General features: G+C 40.2%; 1 long non-coding RNA gene across 1 annotated transcript; it reads left to right on the top strand.

The window, feature by feature from the left end:
• Positions 1-494: 494 nt before the first annotated feature.
• LOC123813535 lies at positions 495-10,521 on the top strand. Its single transcript, XR_006784764.1, has 2 exons — positions 495-809; positions 10,182-10,521. It is a non-coding gene; the product is annotated as an uncharacterized LOC123813535 (long non-coding RNA).
• The last annotated feature ends 11,158 nt before the right edge of the window (positions 10,522-21,679 follow it).

Here is a 21,679-nt window from a genome sequence, read left to right as displayed (position 1 = left end):
AGCAGTTAATTTAATCTAGCATCTTCTTTCTCAGAGTGTTCGACAGTGTGGAAGGAGCTTGCTACATGTCTTCCGTAACATGGACATCAAAAGGCTGAGCATAGTGTTTAGTTGTAATGAGCTCACTACTACAGATTCTCTTAGAGTTATGATTTTTCTCTATTATCTGCCCTACAAACTAGCATTTGAAAACACACATGGTCTTAAAAATACCTTAATTTTACCAGGGCTTCTGGGTCTGCTGTGATGCTAGAAGGTGGTGTCACCGTGTATTTGCTCTCTCAGTACCCTCTGCGGTTTTATAGGTTCTCGCCCACCAGCTCTCATATTTTGTCTTTCCAGACTGAAGTGTTTTAAAGTTTCTGGTTTCTTCACAAAGTCTAATAATTTTAAGTGTCCCTCTTTGGATATGTTCCAGTTTCATTATGACATTTTTGAGGTTTAATGACTGGATCTCCACCCAGTATTTCTGAGGCAGATGAATTCTGGTGTCTCGGTGTCGCTGTGTGTGCGTGTGTTTGAGCATTCATGAGATTGTGCTTTCTATTTTGTTTTTTAACATCCTTCCTGATGGTGCTTGCTTTTGTGACGGCCACAATACTTTGGACCGACTTCTTCAGGGAATGGTCTGCGATGATGCCATCATCCTCTTCCTGGATCACGTCTGCACTCAGACGCCGTGGGCTCCTGGGAACAAGGTGGGCTCTCTGTCCCTGTGGGCATTATGTATCGCTGTCTCCACTGAGCATACAGGTCCCCTGCCCACTCACACAGCTCTGGGAGATCTTCTCGACGTGTATTCTTGTCAGGTTGGTATTTCAATTGCCAGAAAATCTTGCTGTTATTTATAAATATGAGATTTCACTGTATTGATGTTTAAATCTCTTTGGCAAATGGCAGGCAAGACTGGTTCATGTACAGATTTATGAACACCCAGTCCCTTTAAAGTATCCCTATCATATCCACCAGAAATCTGCAGATAATATGATCTGACTAAAAATTACTGAGCCTCCTGGGAAAATGTAGTTTTATGATAATTTCCAAAAAGAAAAAGATCTTTGTGCCCCTCTTTCCCCCACCTCAATTCCAAGGAAATTGCTATTTCTAAACCCTTCTTAAAAAGGAATTTTGAAATTGCCACTGATTTCTAGACAAAGTTTCACATTTTAACTGCCATTCTAACTCCTTGGCAAAAACCATTAAGAGTTAAAAAATTTTAAAAAAGGATGCTGGCTGAGTGGGCCATAGAATGTATCTGTACTTTGAGAATGCCATTTCAGTGCAGATCTGGTTCTCAGCTGTGGAATGATGGTTACAAACTCAAGAGGGTTCAGTCTTCCCAGAAGGAAATAGAGCTTTGTAATTTATTAGCCATGTGACCTTAGGCAAGTTATTAATCTCTCTGAGCTTTGGTTTCCTCATCTGCACAATGGGAATAGTAACCCTTAGCTAATGAAGTTGGTGTGAGCACAGAAGGAGATAATTGATATAAAGCACTTATTGCAAATAAATTATAATTGACAAGGTTCTGAAGAGTGGAATTATGGTACAGAATTATTCATTCATTCATTCATTCATTCATTCAATAATAGGCAAGCTGTTGTGTTCAAAGAATATTCTAGGTGCCATAAAAATATAACTGATATACCAATCTTGACCTTTTAATCTTGAAATGAAATTGATAATGAGCATAAATCATTATAAGGTATAACGTGAAAAACAGCCTAAAGTTAAGAACATAGGCTATGGCTTTAGACTCTTGCAGGTTCAAATATCAGGTTCATCACCAGCTACCTGTGTAACTTTATACCAGTTACTTAACCTCATTAAAATTTTCCTCTTCTCATCTGTGAAAAAATGGAGCTAATATTACTTACTTCATAGTGTTCTTATCAGGATTACATGAAAATGCATGTAAAGTGCTTAGCACTTTGGCTGGCACATGGAAAGTAATGCCACCTATTTCTACAATAGACATCCAGAAAAAGTACTACAAGACTTTAGAGAAACTCGAGAATGTTTTCTTTTGTTTGCTTATTTGTTTGTTTTGGGGGTGGGGGTAGAAGGAAAGGATCTCTGCAAGATTTTCTTCAAGTGGCTGATGAGTCACAAAGCCAATTTATAAATTTACCCAAGAACACACATTGACCTATTAACGCGAGGCTAGCCTGAGTATCCTGTGAGGTAGGTTTTATAATAAATCTCTATCATTCAAATGAGAAAATAGAAATCCCTAAGATTTAAATTAAGGTTGCTGTAGTTTTCCCAAGTAAGTTCTGGTAAAACCAGTATTTGATCACAGATCTGTGTGACTTTAAAGCCCAGGTTCTTAACATCTGTTTTATACTCTCTGCAGTGATGTGGACATTGCTCATTCCACTGGCCGTTCCCTTCCCAGGATGGGGTCGGGGGAATCAGGTTCTCTGATTCCCTCATTGCCAGACTGCTGGTGCCCGTGGGAACAGTGGGAGTTTGTGGCATGCCTCATCCAGTTTATATCAGAGTTGAGACAATATTCCTACTCTGATCAGACAAACAAAACAAAACGAAAGCCCACACCTTTTTAGTCACTGGACTATTGAGGTCCATTGCATGGTGCTAGACAATCCTGACAAATTTTTATTCTCTGGCTCTTTCATCCTTGTCTGTTTTCAGAAACCCCCACACCCTCCACCCTGATGAAATTTCTTGTTGTACCCTAGCCCTTGGTGAGAGATGGGAAACACTCTCGTTTCGTCAGCAGTACATCGATACATTTTTCTGAGAGTAAAAATGCAATCTATATTGTTTGAGCCCTTCCTTTGTGCCAGGCCTGATGCTGCATGCAGATTATCTCCTCTAATTTTTGGTTCATTCTTGTGAGGTAGAGATTACTCTCATAAATGCAATAGATTGTTAAGTTCAAATCCTGACACCACCACTTACTAGCTGTCTGACTTTAAGCAAATTGGTTAACCTCTCTGTGCCTCTGTTTTCTTATCTCTAAAATGGAAGTAACATAGAGACATGGTGGGAAACTAATTAATTAACACACATAGTGTTCTTAGAACAGTGCTTTGTTCATTGTAAGTAACTAATACGTGTTTGCTCTTTTGGGGAGGAAAAACTTGTCCTCTAACTTCTTAGATTCAGTGACAGAAGACAGATTGGTAAGAGAAAAGACAAACTTTTATTCACACATGTTTGCTGGAGTGCTCAGGAAAGTATGACCTAAGTAGGTGGTTAAAATTAGGGCTTATATACCATCTTAATAAGAGAAGGGGAGGAGAGAAAGGTTTTTATGGGGAAACAATGACTTTTAGGAAAGATCAATGGGTTTTTAGGAGACGTGATAGTTTTGTGACAGTGTCTGTTCAGGTGATTTCTTATTGTAGTGCTGACTTCTCTCCAGTTATAGGAGTCATACTTCCCTAGTTTTGACATTTCCTGGAGGGAATTTATGGCAATTGAATTCTTTTGGTAGGCTCAGCTTTTAGGCAGGTCAGGAGTTTAGGGGGAAAAAAAGAAACAACTCTTCATAGTGGTATGTATATTTTGGATCCTTTTAACTTTTGTCATTTCCATTTTGCAGATGGGAAAAGAGAGATTAATTTACCTAAGATCACCAAGGTGGTAAATGGTGGAAGCTGGAATTTGAACCTAGGCTGATGTGACCTCAGAGTCTTTGATCTTTCCACTGTGAGAGATCAGATAAGAAGATACTCTAATCTTGTCTCAAAATTCTCAGGGAGTATAAATTCTTTGGAATGAATTTATACCTGGGCCTCAGTGCTCTTTGCTAAATGAAGTTTTCAACAATGTGACTTTTAAGAGACTTTTTTCCCTTCAAAATTATTACTTACTTTTGGTGTTTTAGCATAAACTATCACTGCAGAAGAAATTATGGCCATGCTTCCAAGAATGTACCAGAAGAGTCCTTGCAATGCGTGTGTACGTGCATGTGTGTCCATGCTCTTGTCCATTTGTGTATACCTGTGTACGTGTTTCAGTTGCTCTAAGAAGAACGATTGTCATTGGAAGGAAAAGGGAAGATCTTAAGATGTAGATAGTTTAGCTGATTATTTCTCCCATACAAACTGGTGATCTAGGATTCTGCACGTCCTCAGGGAGTGTCTCTCCCAGCCTTTTCCACAAGGTGATTGGCAAGGGAAGTCCTTCCAAAAGAGATAAGTGGCTTCTTAAAGTAAACTCAGAATAAATGGAGTACAAATTTGTTTACTAAATATTTCCTGGTTGATGCGTACTAACGTGCAGCCCAACATGGCACGTTCTTTGAGCAATGGAGGAAATGAGGTTGAATTCTGTTGTGCTCTCATTTGGGAAAAGTATTTGTAAGCTGCCCCAAGTGGAAAGTCACATCATTTCAGAGCAGAGGACTTAGTTCTGTAGAAAGAGGTGTCACCGTGTGGGAGATGTGTTTACTTTAGAGACCATTGAGAGATGTGAGAGGCTTTTGAAAGCTAGTCACAAAATTTGTTAAATGCATTCTTTGTAATTTATTGCAGTTGTAGAATTCTTTGCACAACCACAACATTTTCTGTGCAGTTTACTTCCTTTATGCTAAATACACTTTGTATTTCATGTGGTTGGATTTCAGAACTGCAGGGTTTTGCTGCTGGTGGTCATTCTTCTCGGCAAAGGCCTTTTCCTTACCCCTCTGTGGGCGGATAGGAAGTCTGTATCCTTAAGCCAGCTGAGTCAAACATTTTCCAGTTCTTTTTTTCCTCTTTTTAAAAAAAATCTCTTTCTTAATATTTTCTTTTCAGATTTTGGGCTTCAGTGATATTAATTTAGTAGCATGATTCTTGTATTGTTCTGCCTTTTTCAGGATGATTTCTTCAGGCTAAGGATAGGCCAATTTAAAGTCCCATCATCTGAAGTAGTATCCTCTGAGGTAGTGAGGCCTATAATTATACTAAGAAACAAAAGCTAACGTAGGAAGAGAAGTCAAAGGATTACTAGCTGACATCTAAAGTCATAAAATGGTGAAAGGAAAACACAATTTGACTTTTTATTCCACAGGAGAAAGAAAAACAATCAAAACAGGCAAACAAAACATAAGGAGAATGGTAAATCAATCACCATCCCCTCTCCCCACCCCCCAGAGCCTGCCTGCTGAGGAGGAGAGGTGGGTTATTACCTGTAAAGCCAGAGAAATAGGAAAGGAAGTCGTTGGGTTGCTAAATGAGTAAGGTTCTCTGAAGAACCATTCAAGCAAAAGGAACACTGAGTCCCACTGATGTGTAGATTGAGGGGCGGGACAGCCCCCAATCAAAGTGGGTGGAACTCCCAGGTCATCAGAAGGTCACAAAAAGACAGAGGAAGCTCAAGTAGCCTCAAGTCATGTATTTCAAGGGAAACTAGGGTTAGGCCAGTCTTTTGACTTGGGTAAGACTGTGGGTAAATCAACCTATAGGGAGGAGATGTGAAAAAGTGAGGTTTAGGGATAGAGATTTCGATATATTTTGGAGCTCATTCCTTAATTTGGAGGAATGGCAGCATTTTTGAAGATTTTTAAAATTATATTTTAGGTACATCTGGGATTTATTTTGGTGGGAAAAACAAGGTTCTTGACATGAGCCTAAATAAATAAAATCTCTCCTTTTTTCCTAAAGTCGCTTTTGTCTTTAGCACCCAGGACTCATAACCCAGAAAACTTTTGCAGGACCTACTTCTTGGACTTGGAAATCAGGGTGAGCTGGGACTATATCCCAGCTTTACTACTAATAAACATGCTGTGGCTAAGATCTAGGCAACCCCCAGTGGCAACAATGTTAGTGGTTGGGAAGTGTAAACCTCAGGATTGTCGTGAGACTGGTAGCTGTGAAATGCTTGGCACAAACCCCTGCATGTAGCACAGTAACTGTCAGATCCTGAGTAAGTCCTTCTAGCAATCTTGACCTCAGTCTTCTTATCTGTGAAAGAGCCATAACAGTAACCCTTCCAGGGTTACTTGTACCAAATCTTTGCTCAGCCAATACTCTGATCCTGAGCTGCCTACTTAACTTCTCTGTAACTCAGTTTCCTCAACTGTAAAATGGGAGTAATAAAAACTAGCTTATGAGTGCTCTTGTTAACCCATTACCTAGAAGAGTGCCTGGTGCATGTGAAATGCTCCATAAACATTAGAGAAGGCATGAACAAACGTAAGTGTTATGCATGTTAATGATATGCCTTCATAAAACACAGTGCCATACACTTTGTAGATCCTTGATAATGTAAGTGTTGGTAAGGGTCTTGGTCACTGAATTTCATTAGATAGGTAATACATACTTGCTTATGCTCTAGGGGTATAAGAAATCTAAGTCTTACATAAGTTTTTGCCTGGGAGAAACATGCAAATAAAGAAATGTTTGCTAAATAGAACCATGTGTCACCCAAACAGAGATAGAAAGAAAGTCTTGGGGAATCCGATATCCTAAAAGCACTTAGAATTATTAAACTTCTTGGAAAAATGTAGGCTTAAAGATCTATATCCAACATTCTTATTATGATTATTTTCTCTGTTGTTTGTTTACCATGTCCTTGATTTCTGCTGGTATTTGAATTATTTCCTCCCATCTACTTACTTTGGATTTATTTTGTTCTTCTTGTTTCCAGCTTCTAAAGTAGGAAATTTAGATAATGGATCTTATACCTTTCTTTTTTGTTATATAAACCTTCAAAGCTATAATTTTCCCTCTAAGCACTGCTTTAGTTGCATCCCACAAAGTTTGATATGTTGTATTTAAGCTATATTTTCATTATTATTTAGCTCAAAATATTTTCTATTTTCTTTATAAATTCTTCTTGGACCTATAGCTAATTTAGAAGTGTGTTACTTGATTTCAAAACATTTGGGATTTTTCTAGATATTTTTAAAATTGATTTCTAATTTAACTCCACTGTGGTCAGAGAACACACTGTATAATTTTAACTTCTTTAGTTACTATGTTTGTTTTATGAGCCAGCACATGGTTTATCTTGGTGAACATATCACCTGCACTTGAAGAGAATATGCAATCTGTAGTTGCCAGGTCAATGTTCATAAATAACTGGTTCAAGGTACTTGATGATCTTTAAATCTTCTATATTTTTATAGATATTTTGCCTAGCTAGTCTGTTAATTGCTAGGGAGGAATGTTCAGATCTGTGACTTGATTGTTAAATTTTTTGTCTAACAGTTTTTGCATTGTTTATTTTTAAACTCTGTTATTAGGTCATCCTTTTAATTCTTTTATTTTCTATATGAGAAAAGTTAAATCTTGTAGCACCCTTTAAAAAATAAAGAAAAATTTCTATTTTGTTTGGGTAATTATAAATATATATAGGCTCAAATTACTAAATTTAAACCATGCTTAAGTTTATAAAATATTTTTTAAAGTATTCTTCTAATTCTCCCATCAAAGATAACCAAAGTTTGACAGAGCATACTTTGTGCTTTAAAATGCTTATATAAATATATGTAAGAATTTTTCTATTTTTACATAAACAGAATTATTTTCACATTTTTTTAACCAGCTTTTTCAAATTTACCAACTTACAGAGAACTATCCATGTGACTAAGTATACCTTTATTTTATCTTTAAAAATCATTACACTTATTACATTCATAAAATTGAATACAAATATATGAATGTAATAAAATAATTTATATGTTCAACTTCCTATTAAGGAACATTAGCTAGTTTATAATTTTTCCCTATGATCAGCAATACCATAATAAAAACCATTGGTTTATGTTTGCTTAATTGTTTCCTTTGGATAAATTCCTGGAAGTGGATGGCTGGGTCAGTGACCTCATATTTTATATCTGATTCTTATTGCACGTTTGCCTGCTTTCCGACTTGCCACCCTCATTTCACTGGACACTGTTGCTCTTTTTATTCTTTCTCAGTCAACAGGGAAACACCCATTTTAGAAGTCGGGTTCTCTCCACATCAGAAGATTATACAATGCCAGGTCAGAGTTGGTTGTGGCAAAAATATTGAAGATGTATAAAGTAGGGAGAAGAGCAGGACACACTGAATTTTCTACCTCCAATTCTCACTTCTCCTTGGTCTTACGAAATGAAAGTAGAAGAAGCAATTAATGCAGGGAAGAAAAATCCCATTTTGCTGGAGATATGTGGGCTATATAAATCTGGTCTAGAGTATTTTAACCTCTGATCTCTGTTCTACTCGATCAGTTCCTATCAAGAATATGAGAACCCTTGATTTTGTGCCCTAACTTAAGAAGACACACAACAGAGGACAATATTCCAGTATAGGAACATGCAGTGCTGGGTGGTAGTGGGAGATGGGATGGGTATTTATTGAGGGCCTGCTCTCTCTGTTCCAGGTGCTTTGTATATAGGGTGGGCAAAAGGGAGTTTACAGTTGTATGTGAAACAGTTTATTCTTGCATTATTATTTATCAGTTATTGTATTACTTTCCATAGGAACAACTGTGAACCTACTTTTGCTTGCCCTGTATATTGTCTCATTTAATCCTCCCACAACAACTGTGAGTTAGAAAGTAGTGTTATCAGAATCATTCTGTATTTTCAGAGGGAAGCCTGAGCTCTCGAAGGGCAGGCATGCTTTTGGGTAAAATCTGGATTTGGTGTCCATCTGCACTAAGGATCAGGCTCTTCCATCTCTACACATTGCCTTAGGGAGTGGGCAAATGGGGGTGGGGTAGGGAGGAGCCGGAGGAGGAGGGTGGGGCAGATCAGAGTCTCTTAGGAACAAATGCCTCTGTGAGCCTCAGGGAATCTGCTGGCTGTGTCTCCCTATTCATAGATCAAGTCTAGGAATTGTCCTAAACTGCCCCTTGGTTTTGGCAACAGTAGGGCCTATGTTTGTTTCCAGAAATCACAGTAGTGATCACAATGAGGCTGTGTTCATATGTAATCGGGCTTGACAGAAATTAATTTTTAATAAGAGGCTCCATTCAGACAGACAACTGCCCTTGTGGGACCTGGGTCAGGATTGCCCAGGGCTGGGCACGGGCACAGTGTGTGCTCTTGGCTGTGGCCTGCGGAGTGTGTGTTGGGGGTGGGGGTGGGGGGGAGTGGGAGGGAAGGATTGGGGAATAGGGTGCTGACCTCTTAGTCAAAGCTTCAGTCAGGACCAGGCATTGGTCAACCAGAAGCTGGAGGAGGCAGCTGGGCCATTTATTTGACTACTGAGAAGATTATGAGTGGTTCCCCTCCCCCACCCCCACTGAAAACCCCTTCTGGTTGCTCATACCACCCTTTCAAGAATTCAAAGTCTGGCCAATGCTTAGGGTGTGTGCCCTTTACTGTGGTCTCGTTAAGTGCCACTTATTCTGTGTTATTTAATTCTCACAGTGACCTTGCAAGGTACAGTGTCATCAAATCCATTTTATAGAAGAGGAAAACCAAGGCTCAGAGATATTAAATAACTAAGATTATGCATTCCACTAGACAGTTGGGAGCTGGGAGTCCATGTTCTTTCTGCTGAATCATTTTGCACTCCTGCCTGTCAGACAAAATCTGCATCCTCACCATTTCTCTGAGGACCAGGTATTGGAGTATTGGAGGTCCCACTGTTCAAACTCTGTCATATTTGCTCCATGTTGCTCACTGGAATTACTTAAACAACCACTTGTATTTATGAACCACCACTCATTTTCTCCATGTTGCTCAAACGCAACATCAATCACTTCTCTTGCTTTTTACCAACACCAAAATGGCAGTGTTCGCAGCAATCTTTGAAGACTTGGGGACTTTTGTGTTTTCTCTTAAAAGCTGCCTCCCTTTACTCAGGAAATGCACATCTTATTTTTTTTTGAACTGCAAAAAGGCAGAATCTCAAGACTCAGTTTTCTCAGTGTGGGTGGCAATGCCATTTTCAGCACTGCAAACTTATCCTTCAGCAGCCCCCAAAAGCTTTATCAGGAGACGTGGTGACTTCTCTCCTAAATTACACAGGTTGACTTAAAAATAGAGTGCAGGGTTTCCCTCATTAGGAGCACTGTCAGGCTGCCCACTTCTGACAGCCACTCCTACTTCCCCTCTTTGGTAGATGTCAAAGCATTTTTATTTTTATTTTAAACATGTTCTGCATAAGAAATCTGGAGCCCTGAAATTACCAAGAAGATTTATTTAAAGTATCTAAGGGTGCTTAAAAAATGCTTCAGTGTCCTGATTAAAAGTCACGCACAATTTGATTTTCTATGCCTCACCATCTTTGCAGGAGCATCGTTAGCATGAAAATGAGTTTTAAAAATATGTTCTCCTGGAGGCGAGAACCTGACCCTGAAGAGTTCTGCGCTGTGTTGAAGCCGGCTAAATTGGGAGACGAGAAGTGACTTCGGATCTGAGTATAGAGCTCAGCTCGCATAGTGAGTGCAACAAAAGGAAATGAAACATTTAACAAATAAATATAAGTTGAAACAAATACAAACAAAACAAATTAACAAAACAAAAATAAGGTCCGGAAGTAAAAATAAAAAGAAAAACCCACCCACGCAGTAATGCTGGGAAAGAGAAGAACCCAACAACTTGGATAAATAAATATTCTCTAGTTAAATATTTTCCAGAATTACAGGATTTGTTGAAGCAGCTTGTCCTTTGTGTGGGGAATGTAAAAATCTCCATTTTTTTTCTGTAACCTTTCACCTCTCCATTCCTCTCCTCTTATCTGCACTGTCTGTTCCTCCCTTATATGGCCGTTCTCGGAAGTCCAGGAATTTGAATGTTATGTGAAAGGCTAATCCTAATTGGGCTCAGTGACATTCATGTCAAATGAGAGATGTACGGGGGTCACCCTGTGAAAGATCAACAAGGACCCAGCATCTGCTGCTTTGCATCGCTTCTTTCATTCCAGGCTCTCAAAATACCAGTTGTAGCTAAATGGCCCAGCAGCCCTGCTATCCCCACTACCAGGCCCCCCTGTTTTCCCCTGTTTCCTTAACTAGCGGGGCAGATACAATTCCCTAGCATTTCTTTAACATTTCATCTTGTTTATGTTTATTATCTCATTTGTTAGAGGCAAAAACCTGTGAGATAAGGAGGGCAGGTATTGTTAAATCATGTTCATTTTATAGCTAAGAGACTCAAAGCTCTAATGGGCTCTAGTTATTTCTTATGGTTGCCCAGCTCATTAAATGCAGAGTCCATTTCCCCTCTCTGAGCCCCAGGCCCTTTGGCGCCTTAGCTGGGTGGCTTTTGGTAAACAGAATGCTTCCTGACTTTGGAGTCAGACAACATTTGTGGATTCAACTTAGAGATTATTTTGTAATATCAAAGCTCATCCAGCTTTATGCCTCCATATTAAATAAGCTTTTCTTATCTCTAACTGACTTCAGACTTTAGGAAGTATATTAGCTTCATTCATTCAACATATTTATATTGTTTAAGTTTGAATACACAGGAGTGAATGAAACTGACGAAAAGTCTCTACCTTCATGAAGCTTACATTCCAGCGGGGACCAAGATTGCCCAGTGACATTTGATGAGATGCCTGAGGATGTGAGAGAGTGGGTGCTCCAGGTATCCTGGGAGTAAAGTGTTCTAGAGAAAGTGATGGAGTTACTGGGGAGACTCAAGCCAGGGGCTCCCCTCCTAGGTTCTTACACTGCCTACAGGGGAAGAATTCAGGTGAGAGACAACACGTATAGTGGAAATGAGGTAGCAAGTTTATTTATGAAATACACTTGAGCAAAAGGCTGTAAGCGGGTATTCAGCTAATCTGAGTGCTTCATGTGTATTGGAAAATGAAGCTGTAAGTTTGTCTAGACACTTGAGCAAAAAGCTGAAAGTGAGCATCCAGCGAATCTGAGCGCCCAGTCTACTGGACTCCAGGAGGTATATACTTTAGCCAGCTTCTAGGTACCCCTATATCTCCCCCTTCCAGACCTTAAGATTCATATACAGTTACAAAGTCTTTTTTTCTCAGCTAGTAAAGGCTTTCCATCTCAGTCAGTGAAATTTCTACAGAGGCTCCTGTTCCCACCACAGAGTCTCAAGGACTCCCCTGCTCTCATGCTATCTTTGCTTATGATGTTCAGAACTCCTGGCAATCTTATCAGACTGGGCTCAGGACTGCTGAATTGACCAGTGAGATATGTCTCTCTCCTCCCTGCTTTGGTTTACTATCTATCCTGCCTAACAATGGTATGTGCAAAGTCTCGGGGTGGAAGAATGTCTGTTAGGTGGGAGAATGTGTGTAGTGTAACCTTGCTGGAGCTGTGAAAGCTGATGAGTGGTGGGAGATGAGCTTGGAGAGATAGGCAGAGAGGTATTGGTGGGATAGAACCATAGTGAAAATTTTGGTTTTAACTCTGAATGAGATAGGACACACTGGATGTGTTTCAATGTGGGATTCTGGTGTCAAAAAAAACCATTTAGACACGTTTGCATCCTACTAGGCTGTGGTCCAGCCCTGACCTCTTCCAGCCCAGCCTCTGTCCCACTCGATCTCTTTTCATTGTTCACTGGGGGGTGGCTACATAAGTTCCATGACCCCATACAAAAAGAAAATATGGGGCTTTTTGTTCAAATAGAGGAAAAAAAGATATAGTTAAAGGTATCAAACTATGAAGCTTCTTCCTTCCTTTTGCTGCCTCTTTCATAATGTTTTAAATTTGCCATTTAATGAAGTTCTAAGTAAAGACACATTGACATTTAAACTTACCACATTGATTTCACCGTTCATCTTTATGACGTGCAATGCCAAGTTTAAATGCAAATGTGAAAGCATTTTGCTGATATGTGGACTCACCAAAATTGTGCATTTCATGTTTGGTGGTTCATACATACATGTGTATTTTGCCCCTAACAAAACAGTGGAAGTGCTGCATACAACTAACTCAACTGAGCCCTGGCTGGTGTGGCTCAGTGGACTGAGTACTGGCCTGTGGACCAGAGGGTCACCGGTTCCATTCCTGGTCAGGGCACATGCCTGTGTTGCAGGCCAGGTCCCCACTGAGGGGTGCTCGAGAGGCAACCGCACATTGATGTTTCTCCCTTTCTTTGTCTCTCCCTTCCTCTCTCTCTAAAAATAAATAAAATCTTAAAATAAAAAAAACTAACTCAACTCTTTATGTTTCTTAATATGCCACATCTAACAATACTTTACCTTTTACTCACTGATGAAAAAGAAGGACCGACAGGAAAAGGAACTACTATTTTATCTGTGTTTCTATGTCAAAATTTTCAGGCAAGTGGTTGGCTAGTACAGGGAAGTACTAGGAGTAACAGAAAACATGGTAGGATTTCTAGGTTATTTGGGTTACTTAGACGGCCACTGCCTTCCGTTTTGCTTTTGGAGCCAGTTCTGGGTAGAGTGGAAAGTGTGGCTCCGAGGTGGGGTCAGCACCTTTACTTACGCAGCCATAGATGTAACTTACCTTGTACTTGCTGTCAGTGTAGCTGAACTCCCCAACTTTGTAGATCCACAGGAATTCTGTGCTCCTGGGGCACTGTGAGTGCTTTATGCGAGTGGGGTGGCAGTGAACAGTAGGCAGGCATAGTGTGTGGCTCACCTCAGCTCACTGAAATGCCCAGGTGTCCCATTGGACTTCACACAGAAAAAAGTTTTCAAGAATTTTAGGAAGAAGACAGAACACTAAACCAAATGAAGCATCAGATGCAAACCTATGAAGCTGGCCCTGTTTTCACCCCACTCCTTCTTAGCGCAGGAGAACTTAATGCGCTGAATAGAAGAGAGTAAGTCTGCCTCCTGAATATCTTCCCCATGTCTTGGCCTGGTGACAATTTTCACTGTCCATGAGGATGGCTTTTAACAAATCCTGGTTGAGAAGATGGTACTTGTTTAGAACAGAGAGAGCTATATTAGCAGCACAGAGAAGTATGAGAGAAGTGGACAAAAGAGAGGTAGCTTAACGTGAGTGGAAGAGAGAAAGCAGGTGGGGAGTGGATGAGGAAGAGAAAATGACTGATGGTAAAGGCAGCTGCTGGTGAAGCTCTCTGATAACCTTTTGTGTGGAGGGATGAAGGGCACCCGCTGGGCTTAGGGAAAGGGGTGCCAGAATGATAACTCTGGTGGTTTTCATTGAATTGATTTCAGATTTAGGACTCTTGGTGGGGATAACCTCAAACAAAGGATATTCTAATAAAATCAGAAAACAATCAGGGCCTAGGGGTAAAGACACAAAGTTAGATATAAATAATTATTAATTTAGAAAGCAACTGAGCATTATTAGTCTCTTATGGGAGGTGAGTGAGAAGCGATGACCTTAAGGTGGTCATTGTCCAGCACCTGTATATATTCCCCATTTTCCCCTTGGGGAAAGGGTGAATGAATAGAATTATCCTGGGACAGGATAAAATGTCAAGAAAAAACAAGCTTTTTAAATTTGGAGGAAATGAGAAACTTGGACTGCAGTTTCAGGCTAAAGAGAAATGTCAGTAATGAGATATTAGAAAGAAGCTAGTTGCCTGACATTTGCTTGTGCTTCATGCAGCAGACTATGAGAGTGGAGGTGTCCCTTAAAAGCAGCTGCAGCACAAGGAAGTTCCGTAGAGGCCGTATGTCTGTGGGACAAGGTGTGAGGAGTCATCTCTCTTATGGAACAACTTCTGGGGGCAAGTTCTGAGAAGATTCTGTGGACAGGCGCCAGTTGGTGTTGCCTTTAGACCAAGGCAAGAAGTGTCCTTGTCCTGAGTCCCAAGCTCAAAAGTGTCCTCTTCTGGTTTCCTTGGGGTATACTAGGTGAGGAGTCTGAGAGGCCAAGGGAACAAACCATCTGAAGTGTACATTCTCTTTCAAGACCATGTCTGGTTGCCCAGGCTCCGTGAATTCCCTAGGTCTGATTCCAGTGCTGTGAGGGCATCTCAGATAATTGTGTATTTCTAAAGCTGGGAGGCTGCCAAGGGCCAGCTGACAGGTAGGGTTTGAACTGCTTGGATGTACAATCCATATTACCCTCAACTGTGCCTTTGAGGCTGCCCGTGGGGTTGGATGCAGGGGTGCACAGGCATCAGGGGAGTGTCTCCCCATGTCTGCATGTGTCAGTGTGGAACCCTGAATGTGAACTTGGTCTTCCTTGTTATTAAGAAGATAGAGCTGTCAAAGCAGGAAGATAGAATATATTTCATTTACTCATTTATTCACTTCTTTTTATAACTTTTAATTCTCTTTTTCATTTGGTAAGTGGGCATTCACTCATCCTTCTGCTGTGGCCCAGCCTTCCTAGGATGTACTGGCTTAGACAAAGGTTGAGATTCTTGTTCCCCACATTGTTATTGGTTTTTTGTTATCCTTACCATTGCAGTAGAGAGCCTTAAAGATTGAAGAGCAGATTCTTCCTGCTGTTTAATGCTCTATTACTTTTCATTTTGTGAATGGATATAATTGTTTTCAGTTGAATAAAATATTTTGATGTTTTAGGCATCATTTGCTTTTTTGATATGTTGTACATGAGGGGAAAAATGGAGAGACCAGAATTACTGGTTAAACTGAGTATCCTATTTCAAGCAGACGGATGGAAGACATTCTTCCCTCTGGGAAGTGGGCTGGGAGTGCCTTCGTGAATCAGGGAAGAAGCCAAAGTTAGTTTGCACAGCCTGATTTCTTCTCCTCCTTTAAACTCATATCCTAAATCTCTTTATCTTTTTCATACTTTAAATTAGAAATTTTTAAAAAGGGAAGTAAAACAGCTTGGACAGGGAGAGCCATCGATCTAGAATGTTCTGTTGATTTTGGGTGTTCTACTTCTGCTTTGTCCCAGGACATGCAAACAGAGCTGAGGTTCAGGAGACTGTGATGAGGCAACCTCAGGATGTCTTTGTGAATCACGTGACCCGACCCATGTATTTCATGACAGTATGGACAGCATTAACAGACATTATTTAGGTTCTTGTCAACAACACAAAGAGCTATTTCCTGAGCACCTCCTAACGTGCCAGACATATGCTGAACATATGATATGCATCATCTCATAATTAGGGGATTCTAATACACTTGTTCTCATTTTACAAATGAGGAAAGTGAGAATTAAAGATACCCACCCAAGATTCTATGGCTAGTTAGGGACTGACCTGGACCCAAAACTGGTTCTTTTTCATAACAAAGTTTATGTTTTTGTTCACAATGCTCTACTGACTGGCTCTCCAATATGAGGTGTGAGGTTGGGTCAATTATTTAATTTCTAGAACAGCAATGTGTAGGTGGGTCATCTAGTCTGACACTTTCAATTAGTAGTTGTGAAAGCACAGACCCAGATGGGTCAAATGGTTTGAGGTCGCATAGCTGGCTGGTGGCGAAACTGAAATCTGGGAGTCCTAAATTCTGTATCAGCATGGATTCTGCCACGTTTTGATGAAGGACTAGTTAGGAAATGTGGTTTGAGTAGTGGTAGGGGGGAGAGTAGAAGTGTTTTCTTTTTATATTTCAAACTTGAAGCAGAATTTCCAGCCTCTTTAATTTTCCTGCTTTTTCTTTGCCTTGGAATTTGTTCTCTGAATTCTGAGAGCTTTCATAAGGAAATGCATTGCTTATGGTTTGGCCTTCATATGTCATATGAATGATAAAGGCACAGTGGTTTCTCCTACAGTATTTCTTAAATGTGCATTTTGTTCCTGTGGTTGTTTCATTAAATTCTTTCTTTCTCTTCAATGGTGAGTTGGTGTAGAAGGGCGGGAGAGGCATGCTCCAGTTTTCAAGTACCTAATTTACACTTGACTTTCATGTAGGAACTACCCTTTGTTGTTCCTGCTTAATAGAAGTTGTGAAGAAAAGTCACATGATGTCTCTAATTTAAAATACTTCACAATAAAAAAATAAGATGTGCTTTAAAAAGGAAACAAACAATTTTGGAACTTTTAGCTATCGTATGGGTCCAGAAGTTGTTTTAGTTAGCTTTTGCAGTACAGCCAAAGTTCCCAAAATTTAGTTGCCTACATGGCAAGCATTTATTTTCTCACAATTGTTGGCGTTAGCAGTTTGTGCAGGACTCAGCTGGAATTGCTCACCTCAGCTTCCCCTGTGGCCAGAGTTGCAAAGATGGAGTGACAATTCCTTCCATCCAACACACGTGTCCCTTTACAGTGTGACTTTGCCCCTTGTTACTGAATGTTACCGTGTGACTTATTTTGCCTCGTGGATGTTACCAAACACCACACAGCAGAAATTTGAAAAGTCCTTTCGAATTGGGGCTTGCTCTCTTGCTGTGAGAACCAGGACAACACCTTTTGAAGAAGCCTAAACTAACTTCCTGGTGAAAGAAAAGCCAAGGGGAGACAGGCCAGTGGTCTCAGCTGCTCTGGCTGAGGCCCCAGACAGGTGAATGAGGCCTCTTAGGCCTTTCAGTTTGTATCAGGCTGACCCAGACCAGAAGAACAGAGAAAATAGTAAGTGTTTGGTCCTATAAGTCACTTAATATTCACTGTTTTGTTTGTTTAAAATATCACATTTACTATCCAGATTGAAAGTTGTGTTATACTACAGTATTTTTAAAATATCTTTTTTTTTTTTGCACGCACAGTTTGAATGACTAGCTAGAAATCTAAGGCAATTTTAATAAAATCTTGTTCCAGAAAGTGGTGTTATTCATACCATTGCCTAAAATAAAGTTTGTGAAATATCACTGTAAGAGAAAAAGTCCTCGTTTGAAATTTATTGATGAAAGGGAAGTCAAGAGTGACACACAGGCCCTGGCCAGTGTGGCTCAGTTGCTTGGAGTGTTGTCTGATAAACCAAAAGGTTGCAGGTTGGATTCCTGGTTGGGCACACACCTGGGTTGTGGGTTCAGTCTCTGGTTGGCGCGCTCCACTTGGGGCACGTAAGGGAGGCAGCTGATTAATGTTTCTCTCTCTCTCTCTCTCTTTCTCTCTCTCTCTATCCCTCTCTCCCCCTTCCTTTCTCTCTGTAATCAATAAATGTATCCTTGGGTGAGGATAAAAAAAAAAAGAATGATATATGGGTACCATGACTCTACAGAGCAGCTCTACGCAGGCACTTTTACCTCCCTCTCTCACAGCAAAGAAGATCAAAAGCTAAAAATACTTTCAAATAGCACCTCCAACACATTTCTACATGGATAAAGGTCAAGTTCATAAACTAGATTAATGGTGCTCATGAGTGAAAGTATTAAAAATAAAGGTGCAATCTGGTGAATTTTTCATGTTTCCTCTTGGGATACAGTTTTTCCTCAAATAAAACTGGGAAAATCCATTCACACCCTTTGAATTCCTGGGTCTATAGATGTTTTATAATATTAGGTCTAATCACATAAATGTCTTGACAAAAATGTTCCATTTTACTTTTTTAAAGTATATTTTATTGATTATGCTATTACAGTTGTTTCATTCTTTCTCCTTTGCCCCCTCTCCCTCATACCCCACTTCCCTCCAACAATCCCCTCCACTTTAGTTTATGCCCAAGGGTTATGCATGTAAATTCTTTGGCTTCTCCATTTCCTATACTTGTCTTAATACCTCCCTGTCTATTTTGTACCTACCAATTATACTTCTTAATGGTGTCCTTCTAGCTGCCGCCCTGGTGCTGAATCCTAGAGTGGGTAGGTTTGTGTACATTCTAGGACTGTGTGGGTCCTTTAAATGGACTATCCTGAGAGACCAGCTTTTTTTTCACTGCCCCAACCCCCACTGATTTTTATAGCTAGAAGTTATGAGGCTTGATTTCCCGGTGCTGGAAGCCAGGGCTGTGCGGTCTGGCCTTGGACTGGGATTGCTTTGGTCCCAAGTGTCCCTCCTGGTTTTTATCTGCCACACGTGAATGAAGGACTGCTCGTCCCTCCAGCCACTGCTGCCTCGCCACCGTCATACCATGTCCTCTCTACCTCAGCTCCCCATCTCTGCCCCTCCTACCCAGCTGGATGAATATTTCTTCTTTAAATCCTTGGTTGTTGGATTCCATACAGTTTAATTTCCTGGCAGTTCTGGTTGATTTTGTTTTGAAGTTAATCGTGATCCTTCTTATGGTTGTGCAAGGAGGTAAAGCATGTCTACCTACACCTCCATCTTGGCTGGAAGTCTCCCATTTTACTTTTAACAGATGTTGCTGATGCATACAACTCTGTGAAGAAATGCTCTCTAATATCATGCCATTGACCACGGATGGGGATCAAGCCAGAAAGTACTCATTTTTCTCAGGTTTTCCTAGTTTCTCACTGTTGCTCCCTCATCCACTGGGACCAAGCAGTTTCTGGTGGCTCAGGATCAAAAACAGCACTAAGCAGGGCAGGTCTGAGCAAGCCATGCATGGCTTTGGACTGGGGCAGCTCCCCAGACACAGGAGGGCTGGGCTTGTGGGACAGGGGCCATAAGGACTAGAAAGTTCTCAGAGACAGTCCTGCAACTGATGGGTCAGGGGGCTCATGGGACTCAAAAAGCTAAAGACATTCAGTTTCGAAGTGGTTTGTTTGACAACAAAAACTGATATGGAAATAGAGCAACCTTGGAAGATTGAGACAGCGTAACTTAGAAAAATAATACTAATTACAATTGAGCTAATTATGAAAAACAAAGCCTACCAGATGAGAATAGCATAAAGTTACTATTACTAGTTTGAATTCAGATATAATGGACATACACAATTGTGTTAGTTTTAAGTGTACAAAATAATGACTTGATACATTGCCAAATGATTACCAGAATAAGTTTAGTTAACATTCATAATCAGACATAGTTACAATTTCTGTTTTCTAATCATAAGAACTTTTAAGATCTACCCTTTTAGCAATTTTCAGATATACAATACAGTTAACAAAGCAGTATTGTTAACTACAGTCACCATCTGCACATTACATCCCTAAGACTTATTTATCTTATAACTGGAAGTATGCACCTTTTGACCACCTCACCCATTTCACCACCTCCCGCCTCTACTAAATACCAGAGGTTATTAACAATTATTATAATTAGAACTAACAATAGTGATAAGGATCCCAACAACTGAAATGTCCCTTATTTTCTATAGCAAAAGTCAAAGACCTTCTATAGAGTGATCTTACTTAAACATGAATACCCTGTTAAAGAGTGGTTACCCTATCCTTCCATTTGTGATACTGACATTCATTCTGTGCTACCTAGAAATATTTTGAGGGGACAGTGTTACTAGGAATATTAAAAATGTATGATACCTGTTGGAATTGGAGATTTGAGGGATTGGCTGATGTTTCATACATGAACTGACACAGTTTAGTTAAGTTGCTTTCCTCTGGATATCTCAAGTGTTTGAAGATAAAGGGGATTTTTATTCAAGGTAGGGGCAAAGGAAAGGAGCACTTTGACCGGAAGATCATAATTTAGTGAATGCAACTAAGAGGTGTAAATCAGCATGAAGGTGGTGGGTTCATGCGGGACCACTAGGAGTGTGAGGATGCCAAACTCCTCTGGGCTGGTTTTGACTTTAGGGATTGAGAAAACTTCATTTTCCTCTTCTTGCCTATTCTTCAAAGCCCATCAAGTTGGAGTTCTTAGCATAGGTTAGGTATATTATGACATACGGTAGTATTTTCCCAAATATGTTCTTTGTGGCATTAGTTCCTCAAGGTGCTTAGCATGAAAGAGAAAAGCAGTCAAGTAAGTTTGACAAATGTTGTCTATGAAATCCCACTTTTTGTCACAATGTACATTAGGACAGTATATTGAGGACTCTAAGAAATACTGTAGTAAAAATATTATTCCCTGCTTTAAAAATCCAGTGGTTGTCAATATTATTTAAAGATAGAAATTCCCTTCATAAAATGTTTTAACATCCCACATAACTGACATTCACTTGAGAAATACTGAGTTAATTGCCTCAATTAACCAGGTGTTATGTATACATATACACATGTATATGCTAGGCACCTTGTGCAGATACAGTGATGTGTTAGATACAGTATTGGTCTCAGAAAGTTAATAGGTACAACAGAGAACATAAAACTGGTACACACAAATATATAAAGTTAGATGCCTTCACTGGAGGTAACAAAACCCAGCTCAATGTGGCTTGCATGATGAGACAGAATGATTGGCTTATGTGATTGGAAAGTTCAGAGGTTGGTCAGGCTTAGGGAGCTTGTTCTAACAGGATCCTGGCTCCATTTTTCTATTTCTCCATGAATCCTTAGTTCCGCCCTCCTCTGGGTATCAACTTCATGTTGGCTTCCCTCATGAGAACAAAATATCTGCCCACAGCAATGTGAACCATATGATCCTTAACTTTCAAATAGGGAGAGAATATTCCCTTCCACAACCATTGGTCAAAAATCCTAAAAATCTGTGCTGATTCGATCTTCCCTGAATCAGTCCTTGTGGGCAGGGAAATGCCACATACCTATTGGTTTAGGTCTGGATTACCTGGACAATGTCTAGGTCAAGAGATGGGTTTACTCCCAGTGGCAGAGACCACCCTCCAGGAAACGGGGTGGACTCCAACTCACCACCACAGGTTGGAAGGGTAGAACAGATGTTGTAGGAAATAACCACAATGTCCTCACACAAGGGCTGTGACGAGTACTTGAGTTCTGGGAATCTAGTTATCAGTTCCATCTGTTGAGAATCTTGGAAGAGGAGCATTTGAGTTGGTAGTCAAGGATGTGAGCTGGCTTGGGACATGAGGGAGAGGCAGGTGAAGGGCATTTCAAGAGGAGCAGCTGTATGAGACAAGTCAGAGGGGCAGAGATGGAGGAGTAGGAGTGAAGAGCTGTTATGCAGACACTTTGGATAAAATAGGCACAATGTTTCTATGGAAAAATGCATGCTGTGTTCCAAACATTT

Source organism: Phyllostomus hastatus, unplaced genomic scaffold, assembly GCF_019186645.2.
Source record: "Phyllostomus hastatus isolate PE091 unplaced genomic scaffold, TTU_PhHast_1.1 phas_contig_152, whole genome shotgun sequence".
Lineage (NCBI taxonomy): Eukaryota > Metazoa > Chordata > Mammalia > Chiroptera > Phyllostomidae > Phyllostomus > Phyllostomus hastatus.
Note: the sequence above shows the minus strand (reverse complement) of the source record. Positions and strands in the feature narration are given on the sequence as shown.